This window comes from Protopterus annectens, chromosome 7.part1 (assembly GCF_019279795.1).
Source record: "Protopterus annectens isolate FY-2018-M chromosome 7.part1, PAN1.0, whole genome shotgun sequence".
NCBI classification, from domain to species: Eukaryota; Metazoa; Chordata; order Ceratodontiformes; family Protopteridae; genus Protopterus; species Protopterus annectens.
This window is the reverse complement of record NC_056740.1, coordinates 338,657,738-338,685,024: the sequence shown is the minus strand read 5'-3', so window position 1 is coordinate 338,685,024 and position 27,287 is coordinate 338,657,738. Positions and strand designations below refer to the sequence as shown.

At 39.3% G+C, this 27,287-nt stretch overlaps 1 protein-coding gene across 3 annotated transcripts in view; it reads right to left on the bottom strand.

Moving 5' to 3' along the window:
• Positions 1-27,287, bottom strand: part of ASB14 (ankyrin repeat and SOCS box containing 14) — a 568,121-nt gene that overhangs the window by 74,439 nt on the left and 466,395 nt on the right. The gene's annotated exons all lie outside the window — the stretch shown is intronic.

Sequence of the window (27,287 nt, the reverse complement as noted above, 5' to 3'; positions counted from 1 at the left end):
CTACACCTGAAACTTGATGCCAGTTGGCTGCAGCCCCTCTGATTCTAGCTTTGATCGCTTCATTCAGACTTCCCTTCTCCTCAACCGCCCCTCCCAGATACTTGAAGCTATTTACCTGTTCCACTATCCTCCCTTCTATCTCAATTCTCAGCTTCTTCTAATTTCCCCAATTTTCTGCCAATACCATTGTCTAGGTGTTTAGTTTCATTCCATTCATGCATACATTTACTTTAGTCACCCATGAGAAAATGACAAAAAAGCCTTCTAGAAAAAACTTTACATCACTAGGTTGTCATCTTGGGTAATATTGCTGGCTTCCCCAGACATACCCATTTTCAAATGACAAAAAGACTGATAGGTAATCCCTTCTGTTCATTCCTTGCTGCAGCTTATCACTGCAGTTTATCACATCTGTTGTGTTATGTTGTGTAACTAGTCTAGAGTTACTAGGAAAGACATTTGGTCATATTTGATATGAGATAGGAGATCCATCCCTCTGGTGTGCCAGAAATATTAACAGAGCTGACAGTGACATCAAATTCAAGCACCTGCTTGACTACTTAGGTTTACCTGCCATGAGAAAATATGTATATGTGCATTTAACGTGAATAATTTATTTATTTATTTTGCTGCACTCTTTCTACCCTCGGTTTGTTGACCACTAGATGTACATCTCCAATGATCCTCACACGTTTCCCTAACAAATGAGAGCCATGTCACGGCATGGCCTCCGTCTAGGCAGCCACTTGAGGTACTTTTTTCTTCTGTCTTAATGTTCCCCTTAGCTGCAACCTTCTACAGTTGACAAACAAGTAAGTATGCAAAGCTTGCATCAAGGTGTGTCACTTACTCATGTAGGCAATGTAACCACTCAGATAGCTAGTGTCTCTTGTATGATTTTACATACTGGCTAAGTCCCCAGTCTCCACCAGTGTTACAATGATAGGCTTAAATCTCTAAAGAATATGTTCAACTCCTACCCCCAGGAAGACACAAGCAGGCTGCTCCAAGACTCGGGCCAATAACCGAACCCATGAATCTACACTGTGATCAGGGTTTTATCAAACAGTCAGTTAATGACTCTATTTACCAAAGAAGAGAATCAGTTCTTTTTCAAATACTGTTCATAAACACAAAACGTTTGGACAAAGTCTGACTAAATGAGTAAAAAATCTAGCTCAGCTGAGGCACATTTAGAGCAGTTAAATGTGTTTTGTGAGTATCATGTATTTACCCAGTATGACATGCGATAAGCTTTGCTTCAGATTTTAAATTTGCTCCCTTTTAATCTTGAAACAGGGAGACCTGCTCCTCTCCAGTGTTACTCTTTGTTACAGTATGTAAACAGCATTATGTGCTGGGTAATAGAGAAACAGACCATATAATTCTATAAAAGTTAGGAGGTTAGTCAGGGTTCAATTAATATTTGATAGTATCCAACGTATCTAAGGTGTAGTGCTGATTGTAACACGAAGAATCTGGTGTATATTGCCTATTGCAGTATTTGCTTTAAATTTTACATAGGCAAAACCAATCGTAGGTTAAGGGAGAGAATTAGGGATCATGACTACTGTACAAGGATGAAGCAGGAGCATAGTGCTATAGCAAAACATGTATTGGCTGAAAATGGGGGTCACCAATTTAAGTTCCAAGTTTTGCAAGTTATACAGGATAGTCCAAGAATAGGGGATATAATTAATAGAACTGAAACTTGTGAGTTGAAATGGATCCTATGCCTGGGAGCACATAGGGGCTCTGGACTGAATGACATGGTTCCTTTGAAACCAATATTAAAGGGAAGGAGACTCAAGCGTTGAGTTATTCTGTATAGGTACGATACACCACATGGGTTATTCATAAAAAATATGTGTCTAACATGATGTTTAGATGCACTGTTTTATGTTATATAACACAACAGGCTATTAATGGTTTTTATTAATGTACAAAGTTCTTATAATGTGATTTCTTGATGTCTTAACTGTTGTTCCCTTAAACCTTAATTGTTTTTTTTAGCTTTCAAAAAATGGAGGGAAATATGTGAAACATGATTGTTTTTTTTGAATGCTTTTGATGTATTTATATGAGAGGTTAATATGCTTGTTTTTATGCGTCTGATGAAGTAACTAATGTTATGAAAGCGCTTACGCCTAGTAAACGTTTTATATTCAGAGTGGAGTTGTTTGGTTAATATTGGTTGTCACAGTTGCCTTCTATTTGGTTCTTAGTGATTTCGTTGGAATTTATCAACTCACTTGCCCTGTTGTCTTGGGACTTGCTTTTGGGACTGTTACTACAATATTTGATAGTAGCTGAATTTAATAAACCCATGCAGAAGGTAACTTTTTAGTTTTACTCAAATCTAACACCTTACTGAATGGGCACACACTTTACAGCTGTTGTTTTGTGTTGGGTGGTACAGTATCCAGTCTGGTAATGGTGAACTCTGACTTTTGACTAATTTCACACAAGGTAACTTGAATTCACTTTTTTGTTGCCTTGCATTTAAATCGCTTTAATAATGCTTATTTTAACTACTGAATCCTGTCATACATCAGCTTTCCATTCTGCTATGTAATCTGCTCTTTGGGTATGTTTTTTTAGGATAAATTGTCAGCCTCTTCCAGTTATAGCTTGGAAACTGTCTACTGTAAAAATGCTAAACATGCTACCAGTCACTGAAATGGCAAGACCACGCAAGCTTAGCATCCATTAACATTTTCTATCCTTTTTAATACTCTAACAGCACTGACTAAAACTGGCATACAAGTTCTTCAACAAACATTCACACCCATCACTAAACATCATCTAATCTTGACGTCTTCTTGGATGACCCTCAGATCTTCAGAAATGCTCTCACAAACAGTTCCCAACTCCCACAACAAATATGGTGATTCACTATTTAAGTACATTTTCCTATAACATGGAACACTCACCCTGTAAAAGTCAACCCCACCCTCCTTTGTATTTAACTTCACCCCTTAGTTTTTTTTCTCTCTGTATTACCTAGTTGTGGTTAAGTGGCCAGCAACACTTCAATATCTTTCAATTTCTTCATTCCATCTTTTTTATCATGATCATGAGGGTCCCACTATCTTTTCTTTTTATTATTCAAATCTTTGTAAGTTGATAGGTGCTTATTAGGCTAACAACCACCGGGCCTTTATAAGCCTAGCCATGCAACCCAAATGTATCTTATGAATTTTTGTGCCTTAGAGGTTATTTTAAAGGGTGTATGTTAGGGTATGGGTGGGAGGTCGAAGGAAAGTGAAGCTTCACTTACAGCCTCTCCTTTTCAGGTGTAGTGATTGCTGTGAGGCTACTCTCTGGTTTACTAGGCAGGAGGTCATTGTAAATGGCCTCTCCTGCACTATTGTGTTCACAACAGTACCTTCTCATGGGGCTCCCTTTTTTTCACAGAGCCTGCTGTGTGGTGCACTCAAGTGCCTGGAGATATAATTGGGTGGGCAGGCTGGGTTTGTTAGCCTTGGTTGGCGCTCAGCCTAGGAGAAGGTAAACTCTGACTCCAAACCCAGGCAGATGGAGCATATTAGCCTATCAGGTAGATCATCTAGGAGAAGGCAAACTCTGGCCATTGGATGATGGCTCCGCTACCTTGTGGATAACTTCAGTAGAAGAAAAGGCTATGGGAGTAAACCCAGACAGAAAATCTGGAGTGGAGTCCCTAAGGCGATTGGTTGTCAATTTTGACTTCCTTCCAGCAGCTCCTACAGCCAAGCTGATGTGAAATGTATCACTTTGCATTCATTTGGATGATGTCATGGAGGCCGAGAGGGGGATCCTGTTGACTAGACATCTCTGGATCTCCATATACTATGCCCAGGCTTTTGCATCCTGGAGAGGTCACTTCAGTGCCGCTGTTCACAGCGTCAGAAAGAACACGAGAGACAACAGTCACGAGTTATAAGTCCAGGGTGATTGGCATAAGCTCAGACACTATGGGCTATCTCTGATGGTGGGAGGGACCATCATAGTCCCACTGGTCAGCTATCACCCACCTCAAGCTGAACAGCCCTCAGCCAGTAAGATGCTGACCTGCCACAGTCTGCCTGCTTCAATGGGTGCTTAGAGCTAAGTTAAATACTGAAGGGCAGACTGTACAATTTTGCACCAGGAAATGAAAAAAAGAAAAGTAAACTATCAATATCGTGACTGGCAAGTTGGAATGTCAGGACACTATGCCCAAGCATCTCTGATGATCTTTTCTAGGTTGATGATACCAGGAAAACAATCATCATCGACCATGAACTCAAAAGGTTCTGCACTGATATTGCTGCATTGCAGGAGACTAGACTCCCTGCAAATTGTTTCCTCAGAGAGCAGGACTACACATTCTTCTGGCAGAGGAAGGAACCAAAGGAGTAGTGATTAAATTGTGTTAGTTTTGCAGTGAGAAATTCCCTGCTGTCCTCAACTTAACCACCATCAAAAGGCATGGCTCGAATCCCCTCTCTCCACCTCTCAATGTTTTCAGGTCCAAGTGACCATCCTGAGTGTATACACTCCCACTCTATGCTCCTCAGCTGAAACAAAAGATGAGTTTTACATGGAGTTTGAGACCACTATCAGAGGGATACCTAACACAGAACACCTGTTCATGCTTGGAGACTTCAATGCCCAAGTTGGAGCTTATCATGATTCCTGGCCCAGCAGCACTGGACAGTTTGGTGTTGGCAAACTGAATGAAAATGGGCAGAGAGTGCAAGAGTTATGTTCTTACCACAACCTTTGCATGACCAACACATTCTTTGCCACCAAGCCTAACCACATAGTATCCTTGCGACATCCGAGGTCTCATCACTGGCATCAGTTGGATCTTGTCATCAGTAGAAGATGCTTGCTGAACTGTGTCCTTGTCACCCGCAGCTATCAGAGTGCTGACTATGACACCAATCATTCCTTGGTTGGCAGCAAGGTGCATCTCCAGCCCAAATGAATCCACCATTCAAAGCAGAAAGCATGCCCTTGTATCAACACTGCCAGGACATTAATGCCAGACCTGCATGAGCCCTTTGGCGATAGTACTGTAGAGGCCCTCAAGGACTGCCCACAAAGCAGTGTTGAAGCGAGGTGGAGCCATATGCATGACACCATCTACAACTCTGCCATGGATATCTTTGGCAAAAGAGAGAGGCAGAATCCAGATTGGTTTGAAGCAGGAATCATTGAGATCGAACCATCACTCACAGCCAAGTGAGCAGCACTGCTCATCTACAAGAGGGAGACTCCAGAGGCGATTCTAGCTGCAATTAAGAAAGCCAGAAACAACTCCCAGTGGATCATTCGCCAATGTGCCAACAAATACTGGCTGAACCTCTGTCACAGCATCCAACTTGCTGCTGACTGTGGCAACATTCATGCCATGTATGAGGGCATAAAGAAAGCCTTTAGCACCAGTAAAGCCAAGATTACAACCCTAAAGCCTGTCTCAGGTGAAGTCATTTCAGACCGAGGCAAACAGATGGAGAGATTGGCAGAGCATTACCAGGAGCTCTACTCAAAGGAGACTATTGTTGCTGACACAGCAGTTGAAAACATAACTCCCCTTCCTATTATGGAAGAGCTTGACAATCCACCCTCTGTAGAGGAGCTTAACAAAGCCATTGACTCCCTGCCTGTGGTAAAGCTCCAGGAAAGGATGGCATTCCCCCAGAGATCATCAAGGTTGGCAAGAAGTGCACTCTTCTCAACCACCTGCATGAGCTCCTGTTACAATGTTGGCAGGAAGGAACAGTGTCCCAGGATATGCATGTTGCTAACATTATCACATTGTACAAGAACAAAGGAGACCGAACTGAGTGCATTAACTACTGTGGAATATCCCTCCTCAGTGTTCTTGGGAAGGCCTTTGCCCACATACTTCTGAATAGGCTGAAATCACTTGTGGAATGTGTCTATCCTGAGGTACAGTGCGGATTTAGAGTGGGAAGGTCCATGATCGATGTGATCTTCTCACTAAGGCAGCTGCAAGAAAAGTGCCACAATCAAAGGAAACCACTGTACATCGCCTTCATTGATCTAACTAAAGTATTTGACTTGGTTTGCAGAAAAGGCTTCTTCACTCTGCTACAGAGGATTGGATGTCCCCCTAAGCACCTGAAGATGATTACATCCTATCATGAGGACATGCAAGGCATCGTACAATATGATGGCTCCTCATCAGACCCATTTCCAATCAGGAGCAAAGTTAAGCAAGGGTGTGTACTTGCTCCAACAATTTTCAGCATCTTTTTCTCTCTGCTACTGTGTATATCTCTACATCAGAAGCATTGGTAATCTCTCTAATCCTGCGTGCTTTTGAGCAAAAACCAAGGTGTGGGCAGTACTGATCAGACAGATGCTGTTTGCAGATGACACTGCCCTGGCTGCTCACACTGAGGAAGCACTACAACATCTCATAAGCTCCTTTGTTGGTGCCTGCAGAGATTTTGGCCTCACAATCAGCCTCAAGAAGACCAGCATCAATGGACAGGATGTCACCAGCACCCCTCACATCTTTATCGGTGATCACACTCTTGAGGTGGTGAAAGATTTCACTTACCTGGCCTCCATCATCACCAACAATGTCTTCCTGGGCACATGGATTGACAAGGCAGCAACAGCAATGGCATGCTTAACAATGAGGGTCTGGCGTAATTCCAAACTGTCCATCAACACTAAGATGAAGGTCCACCAAGCATGTATGCTCAACACGCTGCTATATGGTAGTGAAACATGGACCCTGTACTCCGGCCAAGAATGCAGACTCAACATGTTTCACCTACTCTTCCTCAGAAGGATACTAGGCATCACCTGGCCAGACTGCATTCCAAATAAGAATATCCTAGAGCAGGCAGGGATATTATGTATGTTTACCCCACCCTCCCAAAAGTGTTTGTGCTGGCTTGGTCATGTTAGTCATATGCAGGATGGTCGAATCCCCAAAGACCTTCTGTATGGCAAGCTTGCCTCTGGCTTCAAACCCACAGGGAGGCCTGTTCTGCACTTCAGAGATGTCTGCAAGCATAACATAAAGGCAGACAATATCAGTCCAACAGGCTGGGAAGCCATGGCTGAAGATTACGTTACTTGGGGACTGGCTGTCAAGACAGTCAGCTAGATGCATGAGACAAAGAGAGAGGAGCTCTGGGAGGAGAAAAGACAGCGTAGATGGCACAGGATAGTTTTTTTTACCTACACTGCCAGGGGTCAGCTACACCTGTATAAATTGTAATACAGCCTGCCGGTAAAAAATCGGACTTTACAGTCACAGCAGGCATTGCACTTCAACCATCGATTGATTTCATGATGCAAACTTCATTGTCTCTCAATACAGTGAAAGGCCACAGATATCAGGGAATGATTTAAAAGCTGCCTCTGTCCATTAGAAAGATAATTATCAGACCAAGGGTGAATTTTTGATTACCCATCCACTTGTCCAGGTTGTGCTTGAATAAGATTAGGGCAGGGCTCTGCTTCACATGGAAGGGAAGCTTATATCAGAAAATTCTCTGAGATGTGCACCTGTCTCTCCTAAATGTGCTATTTAAGTCACAAGTAAAGTTTAAGTCCTTAGCTCTAGTAGTTTGGGTGCTGTTTATTTTGCAGATATGCAAAAGGTCTATCAGAGAGGGATCTAATGATGCCTTATATGCCAGGCATAACTCACCTCACAGCAGTCTGTAGGAAGCACAGTATAGTGATAGGGTTTTGAGGTGATCTGAACAGGACATTGTGTTTACACCCTGTATTTTCGTTTTAAGAGGAACCTCTGTGGACATTCCAGTTGTTAAATTTGCCTGACCAGATACATACAGAACGGGACGTTATACTCAGTGATGGGTCTGATGATGGCTGAGTACAGTGGCACAATGACTTCTCTGGATCTAGATGCCATGTCCTTACTTATACGTTGGGTGAGGTAGATTGATTTTCTTACAACCATAGATACATATTGGTTAAAAACCAGGTTGCTATCTACATGAGACCCTAAATCTTTGACTACTGTGCCTACTTTTAGGGTTGTTTTATCAAGGTACTATTATGCATTTCTTAGCATTGTGTTTTAAACTGTGGCTTTTGCAGCAGTTATTTGTCTGTGTTATACCTTCCTGGAAGATGTTAGTATCTTGGGGAGTTTCTATGATTCCTCCTAGTTTGCAAACATCTGCAAACACGGTAAGCCAGAAGCCCTTGATATTGGCCTTGATATCTAAAAAAATAGATAAAGAGAAGGGGACCCACCGCACAGCCCTGGGGGACTCCACTGGTAACAGGCCTCTTTGTGGACGTGGTCTCTTTAATCCTAATTTCCTGGGTCCTGTCTGTGAGCTAGTTGCCTATCCAGCAAGATACATAGAGGTTTATGCCTAATTCTGTGAGTTTGTTTACAATGCCTGAGTGGGGTATTGAATCAAATGCATTAGTTAGGTCCAGGTAGGCAGTATTCAATGTTTTGCCCTCATCCATTGCCTTGCTGACCTTCTTAAAGAAGTCCACCAGGTTCAGCAGGCATGGCCTGCCTTTTTGAAAGGAAACTGGGTTAGGTCCAGTGTCTGAAGATTTCTTATGTCAATTTTAATTCTTACATGATAATATTTTCCATGGCTTTGCATATGAGACTAGTCAGACTAACAGATCTGTAGTTCCGAGGATCTGATGATGGTTTGTCCTTGTGGAGGGAGATGACTGTTACAGGTTTCTATTTAAGTGACACAAGGCCTGTGTAGAGGCTATGGTTGAATAGTGACACCAGTGGCCCTGATGGGTCATATTTCAGGCTATCTAGGAGGCACCCTGGGATATTATCAAGCCCATCAGAACTGCATTCTTGGCCTTAGAGAGCGCATCTAAGACCTCCAGCCTACTGATAGTTGCAGGGTTTATGTTAGATGGTATTTTCTAGCTTGGAGGTGAGAGGATTATAAAGTCGGAGCTGAATTTGTCAGCCAGAAGATTTGCTATATCTCCTGGTTCCATGAATGTGGCTGCATTTAACAAGAGTTTGGCAGTGTTGTGGGCTGTCCTTGAGGTTTTGGACATAGCTAAAGAAGGCCTTATGGCTGTTCTTGGCCTGGGACATTATTTTTACCTCATTTGATGTAGATCGAGACACCTCTTTGTTTAGTCCCTGTCTATGTACTTGCTGGACTAAATGCATAGAAGGTACTGAAGCCTTGCACTGATGGGGCTACACTCTGTGGCTTTAAACAATGTCTCATTAAGTGTACACATGTCCATATTCTCCAAGCTGAGGAGAGCTTGGAGGAGTGGATCTTCTTGTTTAGACTCCTGGCATTGAGCAGTAACACCATTAGATTTCCTTGGGTAGATTTTTGCTATGCTGGAAGGTTTGTCAGTTTGATATTGCATAACAAAGGCTAATATGGGGGAGGAAAGTGTTTTAGCCAATATTCAAAAGCTTAGAGAGGACAGGTAGAGACCATCCTTGGCACAGCAACATGGTTTGTTAAACATGTCCTCCTTCGCTGGCAAGGATTGTATCCCCCTAGAATGACAGCAAAAATTAAGCCAATTATTAAAGTCAGTCATCTTCTGTTTGTATTGTGGCACCATGCTTGATGAAGGTAGAATGATGCTCAGTGATAGGTTCATACCAGTCTGTGACACATAGTCTGACAGCTCCATAGTGTCTCCCTTCATATGGTCTAAGGAGGTAAGTCTCAGGTCATTTACACCTACATGGACTATGACTGAATCATACTGGTACTTCTGGTACAATGACTTGAGTGCATGCATAATTTGGCAGATCCTAGTCTCTGATAGGAAATTGACCATTATTTTCTCCTTGTTCAGCCTGGTGAGTGGGGCATCAGTATATTGCACAATGGAGTCCCCCTATGACTGTAGTCCTGGGTAGTGTATTGACCTGCCTTATGGGCTTGGTGGTTGAGGCTTCATTGAATGTGAAATGTGACCATATGTGTAGTATTAGATACTGTTTCAGGTTTGCTGAGGATAATTTTTGCAGGTGAAATGTCTGGCAGGTCTTTGGGATGTGGGAAGATTTAATTTAAGTGCCTTAGCATTAGTAGATTTATGTGTGGGGTGTGTACTATGTGTGGTGGGTGTAGTGTGCATCTTTCTGTCAACCAGACTATTATGAGTGTTTATACACAGGAGTCTTGCCTCCAGAGACTGTGCATGTATATCTCCAGTATACTATATTTGTTTCTTTGAATATTAAATGGCTGTCATTGAGCATTAGACAACTGTTACACTGTCTCAAGATACCCATATCCACCAGACAGGCTGCAGAGAAATTAGAAAAGTGGATATCTGTGATGTGAGGTCCTTTATCAGGTGAGCTACAAGGGTGCTGTGCATGAGGAGTTAATAGTGGGCTGACTAAGGGTGCTTTTGGAGCTAGAGAAGAGACAAGACTATAATATAAAATTGAAGGGGCAGTGCTAATAAATGTGCAAACTAGCTGCTCTTTGCTACTCAGTGGGCAAAGTAGTTGCTCTACACTTGCAGTGTTACGGTACAGTTTCAGAGGTGGTTTTATAGGGAAAATTTGTTTTCGAGATGTCTGTGTCTATACAGGGCACTACTAACCACCACTACATGATAGGCAGAGGAGTGCAGATTTATATAAGGCACTTAAAATAAAGGAAACTGGATTCTAAGTCCTCTGGTCAATAAAATGACTATGCTTACAGCTTTCGTATGTGCTTCCCAATTCAGATAGTCCAGGCCATCACCTTCTGTCACTAGATGGACTATCCCAGTCCTCTTAATGTAAAAACACAAAACGATTGCTTGAGGGTGTAATGCTACCACAAAACAACTTAAACAAATTACCTGGACAAGGCAATTTCAAGTATTAGGGACCTTTAAAATCGTTTAAATTGCAAAATCAACAAATAAAGCAAAAATAAAGTAGTAGAGCTCTAAAACAGTAAACTGAAGTGCAAAATAAATAAATCTCTTATTTGTCAATGATGGAACATGATTAATTCAGGACATTCCAAGAGAGCAAAAACTAAAGGTCTGTGGCTGACAAAGTTTGCTAATGACTGCAAACTGGGAGTGGTCATAGATTCTCCAAATTATGTCAACATCCTACAAGAGGGTCTTACACAAACAAATGATTGGTACCAAAGTCATGGCTTTAAACTCAATGCAAAAAAATGTATTATCATCCCTTTTGGTAAGAATGATGTTCCTGCTAACTACCACATCAATAACAACACCCTACGTATGCACTCAGTGGTGAGAGACCTGGGCAAAAAGGTTGACAGCAACCTTAGCTTTGATCACCATGTTTCCATAGTGTTAAGAAGGGCATTCTATATTGCTCAACTCATAAGTAAGGGCACTGCCTTAAGATAAAACAAGTTATAACCTCTATGTACTCTTCCCTCATCAGACCAATAATTGAGTACAACACCCCTTTTGGTATGTACCTTTCCAAGCACCTCCAGCAATTGGAGAGACCACAAAGGTAAATTCAAAGTCTTCAGCATCTGTCCTATGTGAATCATCTGAAATCCCTATCACTTTATATTGTTTCATACAGACTACTCAGTAACAATCTCTGCCTTGCATATAAGGCAATCTCTGATCCTGCTTTATTGGGAATGCTGTATATCCGCAAGGCAAATTGTACATGTGTTACTCACTTTAAAGACCTTAACCTGGTATGTGACATTAATAAAACCTGCTGAAGGGACAGATTTGTCTCTCAGAGGTTACCACCCCTTTAGAACAGACTCCCACTTCATGTCAAACAGAGCACCTCACTGGTCCTCTTCAAACGCAATCTGGACAATTGGATAGATAACCGTAAATTCACCCTGGGGATTCCACCTGTGTCCCTCTTGGACAGAGGCAATAGGTGATGATTGTTGAAATAATGGTGGAACTTGGCTAGGCTTGTAAGGGCCCTAGGGCCATAAGCCTAGTAACTTCCTATGATCCTATGAGGATGCCAAGCAGATGGGAGTTCTGGGAAAATGAGCAAGAGACAATTTGTGGTGAGAGAGGTTTACTCAAGAGCAATACTAGTTTGCTGGGTAGGTATTCAGTGTACAATAGGAATGGAAGAGGGGAGGGAAGGACTGGAAGTCAGACTACCATAAGAGGCAGAGGCCATAGACAAAAACCTTTTGAAACCACAACAGAAAAAGTGTGGGAGAGTTGGGAAAAAAATGCAAGCTGCAAGAAGCAGGCTAGCCAGAGAGGGATCTGATCAAATAAAGCTAATACTGGAGTTCTACTCCTATGCCTTTATGAGGGCCAATGACCCAGAAAGGTTAGAATTTCAGAAACTTTAGTTTAATGTCTCACTGGGGGTGGGGCTAAGACAAAGAAGAAGGGAGCAGAAAGGCCCAGGAATGCAACTTTAAGCAGCTAAATGATAAGCAGATTATAGGGCTCTAACAGCAAAACTGGAATATAAACAGTTGTAAAAATAATGAAGCACTAATCCTGGAAGAGGATATACAATACTCTCACTACTGCAATTCTACCACAGTCTAAGTTATCAGACTATGCAGAAATTTACCAGTAGCCCTGTTTATGGAAAAAGTAAGTAATAGATGACAAAATGAGGCTCAAATCTGGCAGTAGATCACAGTTCTGTCACAAATACAAGACTAAATTTCCAGACAGGGTTCAAAATACAGACAGCTAGCTTTTACAACTAATTCTACTTATGGAGATAAAAGTGCAGTATAATGCATAAACACAATGTTCACACAACTGCAAATGAAGCTACAAGACTAAAGTCCCAGAACAAACAAAAAATACAAACAGATAACTTTTTTGGCTAAAACAAGATAAAAAGCATAAAATTATTACCACACAAGTCATTGTAAGTGAAACTTAAACTATTTAAGTAGAATTTAGATAAAAGTTGTTGTTTTTTTCTTTCCTTTTTGATGAAAAATTGAAGTAAAAGTTTTTTTTCTTTCCTTCTTGATGAAGTTCAGGGCTTTCCACACCTCTCTGAGTCTTGTTTTTTTTTCTGAAACAAATTTGTATCAGTCTGCATAGCCCAGAGGTGAACATGCTTTTCCTATAGATCTGTCTGACAGCCTCCACTCAAATTTATATCCTGAGAGTATGTCTTGTTGACGTCGGTAAAGTGCTAAAAAGTACATGTGTGTCTGTCTGCAAACTGTTCCAGAGAGTTAGTTTTTTGGAGGAAACCTTATATAATGAGCCTGATTAATTATGCTGTGATACTATATAAATAAAGTGGTAAGTAATCTAATATCCTGGGCAGTGAAATATTGCTACTGACATCTAATTGTTGGAAATCAACTAACAAATATAACAATAATAGAATATAAGAAGTGGAGTGAAGATGTCCGACCAGGTCAGTGACGTGTTAAATGTTAGCTACAGAAAACTGAACAGAGGTATATAAGAGACTACTCAATCAGTTATGACGCATATTTGACAATGCTTGAGATGACATGAAAAAAAAAAAAAAAACCCCGTAAGGAACTGCAACTTTAACATGTATAAAATATTTAAAAATTAGAACATATTATGAAAGGCTTTTTTATGCAGTTAAAAGTTTGCACAGATCTTTGGAATGAATAAGATATACAGTGGAAGACTTTTTACAATTAGCACAAATCAGGAAATGTCAGCAAAAATGAGGTATCAACACTGTTTCCTGACAAAATCTAAGAAGCTAGTGACTCTGTACATTGTCATTATAAGGAAACACAGACACTAACAACATATATTATTGCATCACAGCTGTATCAGCATTTGGGGCTAAAATAGATTAAAAAATGTTATTAAAGGTGTTTCTATTAGGCTATTTTTAGGTAAACAAATTACAGAAATAATGTAAACAGAGTGATACTGAAGGATTAGCACTGTAATGATCAACATATGAAGATTTTTTTATTATTTTCAACTTCAGGGGTAAATATTTCTTTAAAAATAAGCATATAATAAAACAGCGAAACATCTTATGCAGTTTGCAGTTTCATCTCTCTGCTAAGCCATCATCTTAGAAAAATTCACACCCGTAGCATTATCACCTAGATAATGCTATCCAGATTGCTACTTGTTATCAATCCCTTTCCATCAAATTTCCTCTGATGATTTCATACCTAATGCTGTGAATATATATATATATATGTGTGTGTGTGTGTGTGTGTGTGTGCACAGTGTACTTATGACTACAACAGTTCAAAAGACTCACTGCGGTGCTGGTTCTTTACAGCTACTAGAAAATGTTTACACCTAGGCTCTGTTGTTTTTATCTGCAGCTTACTTTCCACTTATACCTGTGCCTTAAATTAAGGTGGATTTAGGCCTGGGCGCAGGGGCGCACGCCTCCCCCTTTTTTAAAGCCATTATTCATTTGTGGCTTAAAAAAGGAAATGCACTGTTCTTCTATAGAAATCCATTAATGTGCTGCCAAAACAGTATCTTTCCGTTTCATTTTCCCAGCACTTTTTTTATTGCTTGCGTCAAAGATGCATCGGGAGATACAATTGGAGGTTTCAATCAGGTGACCTTTTCTACAATCCTCAATAGTTCCTCCAACTGCATCTCAGACTGTAGTTCCCTAAAGTTGTGTTTGGTGATAGTTTCGAATAGAGTGGATTTCCCAGTTACTAGAAGCACTTGGTAGTAGTGGCTAAGCCAAAAGTGCAGATTTGATTTGATCCCGAAGACCTTGTTACAGGAATTCACAAGTGAGAATAAAACATCAGTGTTCAGAGAATCTGAGGTAATTTTTATTTTCCTTATGCAAGTCTTGAAGAAATCCCGCCAAAGTGGTACATTGTGAGTATCCCTCGTTTGGCGCTCTAGTGTACTTTTTCACTGAATCGGCTTCTGCACCTGCCTTACATATATGTTACTTTATTTTATATGGAATGAGTCTAATTAGCAAATATACCTATAATTGATCATTTATATTACCATAACATGATCGTTTATCATTAAAGAAAGTCACTGTGCTTGTTTACATACTTCTCAACCTTCCAGGTTTTCTCAGTGTCCTGATTTTTGCTTCATATTTTTGGTCTGCTATTCATAAAATTTGTGTTTTTTTCTGGCAAGTGACTTAGGACTTAAGTCATTAAATAATGACACATTTTAGTCTGTGAAAGATTTGTAAAAATCGTTACAGTTGAGGGGTACGGCTGCGTACATTAACAAATTTACGTTCGTTGAATGAACTTCTTTATATTGTTGCATAGGAGGGGCTGACATAATCCTCTGTTTTTGTTAAAAAAACAGTCATTTATTTGTTACAGGAGATTATATGTAAGTTAATGCATTTTACATGTGTCCATAGCTGATCCAATAATAGTAACTAAAATAGTTGGGATGTTTGTGTTCTGATTAGTCAGTGCTCAGCTGCTTTTCTTGAACTCCTTTTACTGTACTTTTTTACTCCGTCTAATAGTCCACATGCGTTACATCTGCTTACGGGTACTGCTTTGACATTTTTTTCTTCTTGGTCCCATCTCCCATATATGCAGACTTTTCATCTCCTAACCTAAACAGCTACTGGAAACACATATTTAATTTCAGAACTTTCTGCTGAAGTATACAATGATTGACAGAGCACCACAGAGGTTTGAGGCTGTGTCATTCATTGCCAAGATCGAGGTAGGTGGGACCAAACAGAAAGCTCAAACTTTGGAGTTGTATTATATGACTACAGAGTTGACAGTACAGTGTGTAACTGTGGTTTGTTAGCTTGTATTTTTTTAATCTCTGTCAGGAAACCAGATTTTACACTGAGTTTGTACTCTTTGTCATAACAGTGAGCAGGTTTGCAAATGTTAATTTCATCAGTAAGAATTCACGGCAGAAATTGTCACTTGCATTTACTATGAAAAAAGAAAGGCACATAAAGATAGCTTGCCTGTGACAATCTGAACAATTAAAGCATGTCACTCAACAGAAATCATTCATCATTTCTACAATAAAACACAGAATTAAAGAATGAATGAACCGTGCTCTTATTTACGCTTCCTCTGCATTTACTGGCATTTATATAGACAGAGCAACAACTACTTCTAATGATCTGTGCAATCACCAGCTGTAGTTGTGTGTATACAAAAACAGGTAGGACATGGCTGGGCAACACAATTTTATCATTTAGATGTTTTGATCAGGCTGTAAAATAACTGTAATCGGTCAGTTATGGGTGAACTGTCCCGATTTACTGTGATTCTCCGAGTAAACATTGCATTTTCTTACTGCAGTGCTTTTATTTTAATTAAGCATACATCCATGAGTGCACTTACTTTTAAACCTGAATTTGCACACACATGCATCCCCTTCTGCCCGATTGCCACGGTGCTTCTCAGTTCACTTGGAATGAGCCATGTAGTCTGTAGGAATACAGGGATGTTTTGAAACTAAACTGCCTTCAGACATGAGCCACAGTATATTAACATTATGCTGTCGCCCCTACATTTGTTTTTTACATGGTATAGTCCACACATAATAGCTGCAGTTTTGAGAGAAATACTAAAAGCAGTAAAGCTGGGATAAATTCCATTTAAGTTTATAGATTTTGAAGATTGTCATCCCTACCAGTATGCACTTTAAAAACCTAAAAGTTTCAGAGGGAGCCTTCCACCACAGATAACTTCTTTCCTAACCTTATTCTTCACTGAACCAAAAAACTCAGAAGAAAAGGTAATGATTTCAAAATGTGTATATACTTTCATAAAAAATGGGAAATCAAAGAATTTTAACCTCTCAGTTTAGTACCAGGTGCAAGGCAGCCTTTTATTTAAAGTAAGCTATGGCCATTGTTACACATAGTTTAATTAGAAAGTTTGAAAAACTGAACTGAGTAGTAAATTGTTAAATGTTTATGGTGGCTTGAAAAGTGTTGAGCACAACATCTTTTCCTTGTTATAACTCATTGAGGTTCAGTGGTTTAATAAATAACGTGTAAGGTTGCTCCCATAGGAAACGATTATTCATTATAACTTTTAACATTTCAGAGGTGGCTGACATTTAATATCTAAATTCTGTTTTCTTTATTGTTTAAGTACTACAAGTAAATCTATCTTGTCATAATTTTGCATTTCTACATTTGTTTTGGTGGATTGAGGTTTGTTTAATAACAAGACAGAAGCATCATAATCTGTTATAAAAAATGTATAAATATATGTATCTCTCCCTCTCTCATTCTCTTCAAACGTGTGTGTATGTCTGTGTGCATGCATGTATGTATGTATGTAGAATTAGAGTAATTTATAAAGTATACAAAAGGGAGGTGTTGTGTGAGTCTGTTAAGCTACTGCACACAATGCATATAGACACTCAACATTCTTCTAATAGTAATGAACTTTGTTAGAGTCGTTTGGGTGAGTTGTTGATGGTGGCTTAATTTCAGAAAGTTTAAAGTGATTTTGAGTCAGACTCTGATGTTAAAGTTTTATACTTTTTATTCTTCAAAAAATGGGTGCTGATGTAAAACTGAAGGAGTTGGGTCTAGGAATGTGGTGTGGTACTAACACGGTACAGCTGCTGCACTAGCAGAGTTCCTGCAGGTGGGTGAGGCTGATGCTACTGTGCTGCACAATGTGGTATGGTACTAACACGGTACAGCTGCTGCACTAGCAGAGTTCCTGCAGGTGGGTGAGGCTGATGCTACTGTGCTGCACAATGTGGTATGGTACTAACACGGTACAGCTGCTGCACTAGCATAGTTCCTGCAGGTGGGTGAGGCTGATGCTACTGTGCTGCACAATGTGGTATGGTACTAACACGGTACAGCTGCTGCACTAGCATAGTTCCTGCAGGTGGGTGAGGCTGATGCTACTGTGCTGCACAATGTGGTATGGTACTAACATGGTACAGCTGCTGCACTAGCAGAGTTCCTGCAGGTGGGTGAGGCTGATGCTACTGTGCTGCACGTGCAGTGACAGTCACATGCGAGAGGAGAAGTTGAGGTAGCTGGACGGGACAGTGTGTCTCTGTCTGCTGAGGAGAAGAGGACAAGACTCATGTAGCCCTCCCAGTTTCAAGGTCAGGTGAAAGGTGTTAGGGTTCAGAAGAATGTCTGTGTTACCCTTGATCTTTTGTGTGTGTGTGAGGGATGTACTACTGACATTTTGATGTGAAGCACATTATGAAGCATGCAGATAGAAACTCTGAACAAGGGAACACACACCATGTAATGCTGTATTACAGTTCTGCAATCACTTAAAATACTTTTTCATGTTAAATTGTATCCACAGTGTGTGTGTATATGTCTGTCTGTTGAACCTTTTGTTGTTTTCTGGTTGCAAGTTGCAGTGAATCTGAGCATGGTGGCATTACCCCGCTGGGTAGGTTTTTACATGTTTCCTAGGTGGTTCACATATCTTTATTGAATGGTGCTGTACTGTACGGTACTACTGCATTTGTGTGCTAAATGTTTAATGATAAAGCTAAATTAGTTGTAATTTCTTTATTGTGACCACATGTACATAACAGTATTTTAGCAAAATATGGAAAAATAGAAGGGTTACCTATGCCTGATGGTGTGTGTGTTACTTAAAGCCACAGTTTCCCCTGATCATAATCTCTGCCATTAAATGGTTCCATTTTGTGCCAGTTCCACTGGATCAATGGGATAAAGTTCCAAGTACATCCCAGCTGACTCCTGTTCAGTTAGTGGCTTAAGGCTCCTGCTGGCTTCTCTTTAGGAGTGAGGTTCTGGGGGACATGCTAGAGGTAAGACCATCACTGTGTTGCCAATGGGGATACTGAAGATCACAGCAGTTCATTGCCAAGCTAAGTTTCTGTTGGAGTCACAGATAAGGGTTGCATTATTGTAGAGATGGGTATACCCCTTTGAAGAAATCTGTATCATGATGACGCCTGCACAAATAGTTGACACTCAAATCATTGATCAGAAAGCGTTGAACATCTGCACCCCCCCCCCCCTTTTGCAGATTCCTGGATCCGCCACTTTTAATCTCTTCTAATACGTCTATGAAATACTTTTGACAAATGCACTCGGCAAAAAAAAAATATTTATGTAACAGAGAATGCATGTTTACATATCGCTGTGTTTCGACATTAGTAATACTGACATTTGTGTGTTTTGATTATTTTAGTACGCCTATATATAGAGACAGAGATAACGGTAGACATAGATATGTATATATCTGTCTATCTGTATCTATCTATCTGGCTTTATATGTGTGTGTGTGTGTGTGTGTGTGTGTGTGTGTGTGTGTGTGTGTGTGTGTGTGTGTGTGTGTACTTGAATGCATATATAATGACTACTATAGTGGCAGACCTAGTTATGTACATCTCTATTCATAATATTCTTTTCCATGAAATCTAGAATACACTTTGCTTACACAACTACTTGTGCTTATCCATATATCTGTATAATGCAGTTCAGAAATGAAAAGACAAACAGAGAAAGAAAGAAAGAAAGAGAGAAAGAAAGAGAATATTTTTTGAATTCATTTTGTGGTCTTTCTGAGGCTGATCATCATATGTGACCAAGGGTCTCATCTCATCTACTATGTCTATCAGACGTAAAAAACATTTCACAGACTTTCTGCAACCCTTGTTCAGGGCCACTGGCACATCATCCCACCTCTGTGGAGACTCAGTCACAGCCCCACTTTAAGAATGACATCACACAGATACCCACATTCCGAGCCTCCATCAAGAATCAGCTGTGATGAGCACGCCATCCCAGGCCAACCTCAAGAGTGACATCACACACACACACACACACACACACACACACACACACACACACACACACACACACACACACACACACACACACACACACACACACACTGCCAGTCTCCATCAAGGATCAGCTGTGATGAGCATGCCCATCCTTGCATCACACACTTCCACATCCCTAGCCTCCATCAGGGATCAGCTGCGATGAGCATACCCATCCTTGCATCACACACTTCCACATCCCCATCCTCCATCAAGGATCAGCTGTGATGAGCATGCCATCCCAGCCCCACCTCAAGAATGACATCACACACACACACACACACACACACACACACACACACACACACACACACACACACACACACACACACACACACACATATCCCCAGCCTCCTTCAGGGATCAGCTGTGATGAGCATGCCCACCCTTGCTATTTCAAACACTCAAGCATTAATTGAATTCAGGTCACCTGAGCTTAGAGTTCTATTCCTCTATGCCACCAGTGTGAATTAAAAAAAAGAAATATTAACTCATATGCTGTTGCTTACTTGCTCTGTGTCCCTGAGTGAATGACCATTAAACACCACTGGACAAATCATGCACACTGTCTATGCAGCTAGTAACTTATTTTATTTATTTATTTATTTATCCTTTGTTGATCGGGTTAGCCCCACTAGGCTACTACCCTCTTTTCAGAAGACAACTCACCAGGGCTACATCTAATATGAACTGTGGTGCACCAAGTCTCTCTTTGCTGCTTAAAATTTCTGCAAATGTGCAACAGTGCCTGAATACCACAACTCACACAGCCGGGTGTGTATCAGTTTGTCAGAACCCAATTATAGTGAATGGCCATTCATCGAACACAGATCAGTGAATGGCTGTTCATGAACGTTCACATCAATGACCATTTTTCTTAGGGAAGTGAGTTAGTTGGCCAACAGATAGAAAATTGCCCTTTTCCCCACTGTAGTGCGATCTCAGAGTTGGCATATATAAGTGGGGGGGGGGCATAGTCTCCCACTTTTGTGTATTTGATATACTGCAGTGTGTGTGTGTGTGTGTGTGTGTGTGTGTGTGTGTGTGTGTGTGTCGCTTGGTATGTTGGGCAACTAACTCACTTACCTGGGAAACACGTTAGTTGATGTGAACGTTCGATGAAAAGCAGTTTGCTGATTTGTGTTCCATGAATGGCCTTTCGCTGAAGCTGGGTTTTAACTAAGTGATATAGACCCCACAAAGCCAATTAAAATTAGAGATGCCAGTGATGAGAAAGAGTTATTGGACCTTGGCCTCCCAGGGTGGATTGTTGCTTGTAGAACTACTGCTGATCGTTACCTGGGGAATGAGCGTTACCTAATTTAATATCTCAGTATGCTGCTAGGACTCTACAGTCCAATAGTCTGTTTACTTCATTATTTGGAGTTCATCTGAAAATTGTTTTAAGGCGGAATGAATGCTCTCACTGCTTCTTACTATATATATATCCTTAAAAAACTGATTAATAATTAAATCTGGGCTTCCTGTTGTCCATTTGTTTTGCTATGATTGCAGGGACTTTTGTTTTCATGGGTTTTGCATTTGAGACTATTTTTTGGAAAGATCGGCAGGATAATGAAGCACAATATTCTGGTGGATTTATTTCAAAAACCTGTCAGCAGCATTTTATTTCTTAGATGAAGCATCCTGAGTGGGATACATTTTCTGTTTTGTACAATGAAACCTCAAACCAATCTGGATTTCACATTTTGCAGTGCTACATGTTCTGAATGGTTATTTGATATTTGTTGGATTTATTTGTAATTTATTATGTCTGTTTAATTGATTTTGTAATTTTTATTCTGAAAGTTGATTTGCAAAGAATAATCCTTCATTAGTTCATAGATTAATGTGATTAATTAATTTATTATACATGTGTGCAGCATTTAGGACAGAGCATCTAGATGCTTAACTTTAAATATCTGCTTAGTCAGTTTTCACCTATGTATATGTATTTTCTGTTATTTTATTTGTGGAGCTTTTCTCTCTCAGCTTCCACTGAAAACAGATAAAATTATGTAGTTAGACTTTCCAAGTAAACAAATGTCAAATAAATAAATAAAAGTTGATTGATTGATTGATTGACTGATAGATGTATACACTGTACCAAGTGTGTCACCTACTCTGGAGCTGTAGTACAGCTACATCTCTCTGTTAAGGAATATTCCTCCAGATGGGACATGAAAAGGTTCACCTTCTCTTTTCGTTTCCACATGCAGCTCTAGTAATTGCAAGTCAGCCCATAAGCATGTATAGACACACACGGGTATAACATCACACTGACCTATATGAATTTAATTTTTATTTAATATTAATACAATGTTGTTAAACAACAACTCAGAATCTAAATGAACAGCTATTCAGGAGTTTGCAATTGCTAAAATCTGGATTTTATATTTTACCTTTAAACCATTACTCCCAAAACACATTCTCCTGACAAATCCAATTTTAAGATCCTTTCTCAAAACAACACACTTATTGAAGTAGTTCCCCATACAAAACTCTCAAGTATGACACCAGATGAAAATATAAATTTGATCTTCATATCCAGGCAAATGTAAAAAAATACTAATCAGAAACTAGGGATGCTTTTTAGGCATAAACATTATTTAACACCTGTACTAAAATAACTCTTACAAACATTTATCTAATAGCATCACTTCTATACGGTGCTCCAAGTCTCACTAATCTACCTACCACACTTAAATCAACACTTGAATATTGTTACAATAAAATAGCTCAATTTGCAGCTACTGCTTCATACTACACTCAGCACTGTACTTCCCTGCAGTCTCTCAAATGGCAGGAACTACCATACCACCTTGGCTATCTCCAAGTCATAACAGCCCATAAAGTTATAAACCTACTGCTTGCACTGCAATCAGGTCTATACTTCCTACCTACCTGCCTTAATAATACTTAAGGTCAGAAGATAAACAACTCATCTGATTGCATTAAAAAAAAAAAAAAAAAAAGATCCCTTACTCCTACTTTGTGGCCAAAGCCTGGAATATCTTTCCCATACATACCACAGCTAACCTCCTGAGCTTAAAACACACATTAAAACAATTTCTAACTAAATTGTGGATCTACTACTGTTCGAAACCTGGTATAAAGCATTATCATATCACTCTTTCCTATTATTTATTTACCTATATTTGTTTACCTGGGTAGTACACTAATCAATATTGACCAATTTCAGGCTCAGCACTGGTGAAATACAAATCATTTCATAAACAATAATACAGAAATGTAAGCAGAAACAGAGACGTTCAGACTAATTACATAGAAAAACTGTGTACATAGATTCTAGTGAACAGATGCAGTGCAATGTACAATCAAGTAGAGTGAATCTTGAGAGAGGAGAAGAAGATTATGATACCTTCCTTTTTTGCATCCTCTTGTCTGTATCTATCTATAGCCTTCCTTCTCGACTTCTCCTCTGGCTCTTTTGCTCGCTCTTCTCTTCTCGCAAAGTCGGTCTCATGCTCATCCAACACTACTTTCTCAGCTACCAGATTACTCCTCTTCTGTATAATTAACCACCTTCTCTGTTCTATATTACTATGATTACTTGATGTCTTACCATTTATCTCCCATTCACATCATCTCCTCTTCAATTATTTTTACGTAATAACTGCTTTCAACTCTGCTTCTTGTTGAATAATATGTCCACATTTTCTTTTGATTATTTGCCTTTTGTACATATTTTCTTACATTTGCATTTTGCAATGATACTTATAGGCATAGCTGCATATGCATTATGTATTGTGACTTACGTAAACTTTTATTCCACTGTATATATTTTTTCTTTTTTCCAGCATTTATTCACAGGCCACTGCTGAAAATGGATACTCTGGACCCAGTTGGACTTTTCTGGTAAACAAATGTCAATAAATAAATAATCTGTATAATACAATTTTGAAGGTCGCTAGACTTTCCACTCTCCTTATATTTATTCTTATGGCATTCCACATTCTACCCACCCAATGATGAATTGACTATTATCCCTAGATTGCTGGGGTCTATATTATGTCCACGAAAGCCCCTTTCAGTGAATAACTGTTCACCGAACGATAATGAGCGAAATCTAACTCCCTCGAATGGCCATTCCAGTGAATTTTTTGCCTAGGGGAAAATGCTTGGCCAACCTAAAACCAGACAAAATTTAAAACACTTCAAAGTGGGGGGCTTCACCCCCACACCCCCTAACGTGGGGGGGGGGCTGTGCCCCAACACCCCTCCAATTAAATATACCAACTCTGAGATCGCTCCACAGTGGGGAAAAGGGAAAATTCCCGATGATGGCCAAGCATTTTTTTCCTCCTAGGAAAAAAATTTGTTGAAATGGCTGTCATGTGAGCTAGAGTTTGCTGGTTATCATTCGGTGAAAAGCTATTCACTGAAAGGGTTTTTTGCGAATGTAATATACACCCAATCTCTGTAGCTATTGTTAGTCTTCAGTATGCAGTCAATCAGTGCATATGGATATCCAAGATTTTTTTCCAAATGTGTAATGCCCTACATATTTTTTAGTTGGATGTTATGCCTTTCAGTGTTGACCACTCATACAGGGAGTCTATGAACTCTTGTAGCACTCTCTGGTCATTAACGTTAGTTAAAGTAACCACAACTTTTTGTAATGTCAGCATACTTACTGACCCAGATATTTTGACCAATGAGAAACTTAGAAATGAAAATGCTAAATAATAATGGGCCCAAAAACAACCCCTGAAGGATCCCAGCTTTAACCCTCACATCATCAGGAACATAATGTCTGATTCTAACATTGTAACACCCGCCATCTAGCCAGTGTGTAACCCAGGTGATAATATGAATTAGTATTTAATGACAATTTCAGCAGCACTGTATCAAAACCTATAGCAAAATCTAAATACCCAGTATGAGCTGGCAGTCCTACATCCAGTGAATTTCTAATGTTATTATAACAAATAATCAGATTTGTTAGACATCTCTCAAAAAAAAAAAAAAACGATCAGATACATATCTAATCCCATTTTGTGCCTGAATTGGTGGTAGCTGACAGATCCATTTCTCAAAGCATTTACCCAAAATACAAGTTAAACGTATTGGCCTATAATTTTCTACTAATGAGGGATTAATACATTTTAGTAATGCTACTGCAGTAGTCCTTTTTTGTACCCTTGGAACAAAACCTGTTCTCAATGTCCTATGAAAGACATTAGTGATATTACTTAAGAACTATCCATTTAAACCATCATATCTGGGATTTTTTTGTTAGGTTGGAGTTAGGTTTCAACTTTTTCAACACACCACAAGCATTGACCACAGAAATTTCATATTTACATTATTAACATCAGTTTTTCCTTTCTTCTTAACTATTCTCAACAAGCAACCAAAACCTTATGGACACAAACAATCACAGGATTCTTCTCAGTCAATGTCTTCACTTCCCCTTTTCAAGTTAATTTCCTTTCAGGATCTCTTAGTTCATAGGTTCATAGGTATTTACTAGGCTAACTACCACAAGGGCCTTTTTAGGCCTAGCCATGCATCCCAAATCTCTGACAGGTTCTTATACCCTTGATAAGTGTAAGAAGGTACTTGGGAGATGAAACATTTACAAGATGGGGCCTGGGAGACGAACCATTTACAGATTACCTGTGTTTCGTCTTTGCTGGCATCCAGGCAGTGTACTTACCAGCCAGTAACTTAATTTACTAAAAGCAAGACAACAGCTCTTGTCCCTTGTCTTTCAGTTTCTTTTTTCACACTTGGAGAGCTGAAGTTAAGCTGTTGATCAGTGTGCGGCCATCTTAGAAAGCCCTATACTCATTACCTTTTTATAGCATGTCTTATTTTTTTTCTTTATTTTTGTTTTTTGAGAAACATCCTAGCTGACCTCCAAAAGTATTTATTTTTAAGTCTTAATTTTGACTGTTTTCTTAACCATCACAAAGAAAATGTTCTACTCTGCCTCCTAACATAACCAATTGGCACATGATTCTCAATAAACCCATTAATGGAATTGTAAACAACGTCCTATGTATCCTCTATTTTTTATTTTCCATATTTATCCACCATTTAATAATGCCTTTTCTGAATTAGTGGCATCAAAATTACACTTATAAAATTATGTTAACTGGTAGAATTCCCTTTGGTGATTGTAACTTGGTCTCCCAGACAATATAATGATGGTCAGAATTACCTAAAAATCTGGACTGCAAAGAAATTCACCAAATTTAGTAAATGATACAGTAGTTAAAGTTAAACTCCCCAAACCCTTTTGCATTTTCTACAAGAGTGATGTCCCTTATAACCAAAATAAATAAAGGTACATTATTTACATTAAGCCATGTTTCCATAATTAAGATGATGTCATATCCCTCATCAGTTATTCTAGCTTCTAAATCTGTGATTTTATGGTACATTACCATTGTCAATAACCTAATTTTTCCCATTCTTACATGGAGTTTGGGTGTCACAGTAACATTAATTAATGTGACCAAATCTCCTAGAGCCAATGTTTACACTGCTTAGTGGCTAGCCTAATATAGACATTTCTGGCATTAATATGAAAACATTTCAGGTTACATTTTCATACCTTGTTCTCTAATTTAGTACATTTCCTGGGACTAAAAAAGATTTTAACTATGTAAGTTTTAAGACAAGTAAGAAAACAAAAACAGAGTGCCCCAAGCTTTGCTATGTTCTCTTCAACAATTTATTCCAATAACAAATAAAAACATACCATAAAACAAAGCTCCATTGATCAGTAATGTTGTTTTTAAATCCAAGAGAGTTCTTGTAAGCACAAAACCACCTGTAATCCAGAATAGTCAGTGTTACTGCTTTTTTAAAAACAACCAGACCAATACTTTCAAAAGCAGGCGTTAATAACTTGTAGTGCTGTTTTAAGTTCAAAGTCCAGAGCAATTCTTGTAAAAATAAAGCGTCAGTAACCAAAAAAAAAAAAAAAGTTTAAATCCTAGCCCTTTCATCTCCCTGCTTCAGAGACTTTTTCAAAGATAGTTTAAACCAGTTTAAACCGACTAGACTTTTTTTTTTAACTTAAACAGCACTACAGGTTATTAACGCCTGCTTTTAAAAGAATTGCTCTGGTTGTTTTTTAAAAAAAAAAAAAACAGCAACACTGACTATTCTGGATTACCGGTGGTTTTGTGTTTACCAGAACTCTCTTGGGCTTAAAAACAACATTACTGATCAATGGAACTTTGTTTTCCGAAATGTTTTTATTTGTTATTGAAATAAATCGGTGAAAGGAACATAGCAAAGCTTAGGGCACTTTGTTTTTATTTTTTTACTTGGTTTGTGTTTGCAGTAATGTTTTTTTGTGAACTAAGTGGTTTGGAACTATACGTTATGAGTGCCGTTGAGCAGTTGGGTTCACAACCAATGTTCACAGATTCTACCGGGATTAATAATAGTTTTTGTTAAGGAAACACAAGAAGCAGTCGGTAACCTGACTAACATGGTAGAACAACTGGCAAAGAGAGTAGAAGTGGTTGTAAGCCAGTTAAATAACCCAAATGGTGTCCACCAAATCCAACAGGGGATGAATACAAGAAACTTAG